General features: G+C 42.6%; 1 pseudogene; it reads left to right on the top strand.

Moving 5' to 3' along the window:
* The first annotated feature begins 801 nt into the window (after positions 1-801).
* Positions 802-1,797, top strand: LOC147826719 (proline-rich protein 20G-like; annotated as a pseudogene).
* The last annotated feature ends 1,077 nt before the right edge of the window (positions 1,798-2,874 follow it).

The following is a 2,874-nucleotide window of genomic DNA, read 5'->3' on the forward strand; positions in this document are numbered from 1 at the left end:
CCTCATGGCACATTTCCCATAGTTGGGGTTAGACTTGCCTTGTTATGAGGAGTGTTTTTAATTATCTGTGAGACATATGACCATTAGTATTTTGTTACAACAAAGGAAAATGTACTAATTAGATAACAAAAAAATCACTGGGAGATATTTTATTCAGTTACTGTTGCATGAAAAATTACTCCAAAACCTAGTGGATTAAAGCAATAATTAGAATTTGCTCATGATTTTGTGAGTCAGAAATTTAAGAAAAGTTTCAGCTGGTGACTCAGTTCTCCTAATGACATCACCTGAGGTATGCCTGGAGGTATAACTTTCAAGGTGGCTCACATGGCTGGCACATTGATGGTGACACTCTATTAGAATCTTAGCCAGGATGTGTAGCTCAGACTATTAGCCAAGATCTTTGGTCCCTAGTTTGGTAGAACTCTGTTCCTCTTTATATCTTACCATGGAAGTTTTTAAGATACAAATATTCTGATGCCCAGCTTCAGATGTTACGGAACAATTGTTATTCACTTAGATTCTTCCTTTTAAATAAGTCACTAATGTCAGCCTTCCATCAAGAGGAGGAGATTATCTCTTAATGTGAAGAGTAGAAGAGTCTGAGGTATTTCAACCAACCATAAGAGATAAGGTTTTGACTCTATTTTGTAGCTGTATTTTAATACCAACATTTCCCTAAAAAGTGGACTTTGCCATCTAATACAAATTTAGTTTAGAATTGTTAATTTCCTTGGCCACTCTGATTATCAGACTTCCAGAGCCAGCTGCAAAGAACACAGAGAGGAAATCAGGTTGCCCATGGAGGAGCAAAGGCCCCCAAAGTGGCCTCGGACAGTGACTCCCAATCCAGCCTCAGATGGGGACCTCTGGGAGTCAGACCATCCTGGTGTGGAACCTGAAGACCCAGGTGAATCTGATGGCCCCAGGGAGCCAGGGCAAGCTAAGAAACCCACTGCTTACATGAACCCCATGAGATGCAAGGTCCCTGTCTACACAGAGCCAGCTGGACCTGCACAAAGAGGCCACATCTAGAGAAGACCCCAGCAAGCAGAGAAAGTTCACACTCAGAGACAGAGTCAGAGAGCAGGAAGGCATAGCCACTGGGAGACAGACTCCAGGGAACATCTAGAAGACTCTCAGGAACCAGATGTGCATGGAGAGGTGACTGGCCAGGAAGAGCGATGCCACCACATGGACACAGAAGCCAGGTGGACCCCACCCTTCTCCTTCATTACAGCATCCCCAGTCCATGAAGACTATGTGTCAGGCCATAGATCCCACTCAACTCAGCTAGTGGGAGCAGTCTGGGAGCCACCCCCTGTCTCGATGTACTGGGCCATCTTAGAGAGGCAGATTTCAGCCATTTATCCCGGCATGGGCTTCACCACACTGCTCGGCTCCTCTCTGCACTTCATGGAGACCTCCTTCAGCACCCATGTGTTTGGAGTCTCTGTGTTCTTCACCAACATTGCACACTGGCCTGTCACTTGCTTCAGCTTCTTTCCCTCCTGCTTGGGACTGTGTGTAATACTGCTCTCTCCTCACCCTGAACCCAGGGAGAAAATCCCATTTCTGCCGCACACCTCCCTGCCTGTACCTAGCAGTGTCTTTCTGTTGTGGCTACAAACCCTCCTCCAGGATCCCAACAGCTCCTGCCAGCTGCTCCCAAAGGCCCTCCTGGCTATGTTTTATTTAGCCACACATATATTTAGCTCCTCAGTGCTTGTTAAAATAAATCAGCAGTCTCCCCTTGTCCTCCCCCTAGCCACGTTTTTTTGTACAACCACCAAATAGTTTTTGAAAAGAGGAGACCAGGAAAAAGGGGGGGAAAGAAGGAAAAAGTGACACTCAAGGAAATAAACCTAATAGAATATTCAGGAAAGTGGACTTTAATAAGAATATAATTAATACCCTCAGAGAGAAATGGAATGATGTTCTATCTCTGAGATGACAGCATGTGCCTCCATAAAAAAAGCCAATTACAAAGACTAGGGATGAGAAGCAAGGTTGTTAGAACACAAAATTATGTGGATAGTTTGAGTCACTGAAAGGATGTGAATGAAGAACAAATTAATAAAATAGATATCTGGGCAGAGAGAGGCCCTGGAATGTACAAAAAAATGTGATGGATAAGTTCTGCTGCAAGCAGCTCTGGAAGGAGGGCTAGCTAACACAAGAGAAACTGAACATTTGCATGAGAGAAATATACAAAGAAATCATGGCCACTAATTCCCCCAAGTGAAGAAAGTCATACATCATGAGCAAAATAAGAGAATAACACAAATTTGGAAGTATGAAGTGGCAAGAGATTTGCAAAGGCAGCCTTCGAGATGAGCCCTGCAAAGAAAGCTCAGATTCTCTTGAAAAGCCATGGGTCAACATCCTCAGAGCTTTGAGGGGAACTGACTCTGAACAGAAAATTCCATAACTTGGAGACATCTTTGGGGAGGGGAGGGAGGCAGGAAGTGTCCACCCAAGATGGAGGCCACAGGAAAGGAGGAAGGAGTTAGAAAGGAAAAGGAAAAAAGTCGAATCCAAAGCATGAATTTTCCCTGAACTTGTAGCACACAACTTTTAATAAATGAGGTAGCAAAACCCCCTTAAAAATATCCTCTACCTCAATCTAGAAAATATCCATTTTATATAACTGCCTATTTAGAAAGCATAAGTTTTTAAGCAACAAAACATTCAAAAGGTGGATCCTTTTGTTATTATATTAATAAGTATCATAATTTATACAGGGAATTTTCTATATATCATATGTGCTCTGAGTCATCTAACAATCCAAAGAAAACTTCAAAATGCTAAGATTATCTTGATTTTAAAGATGAAAGTAGTGACGTATATTATATCATTGCTCAAGGGCACTCA

This window comes from Heterocephalus glaber, unplaced genomic scaffold (genome assembly GCF_053883595.1).
Source record: "Heterocephalus glaber isolate CG9 unplaced genomic scaffold, H.glaber_assembly_v1.0 deba00001461, whole genome shotgun sequence".
In the NCBI taxonomy this organism is placed as follows: domain Eukaryota; kingdom Metazoa; phylum Chordata; class Mammalia; order Rodentia; family Bathyergidae; genus Heterocephalus; species Heterocephalus glaber.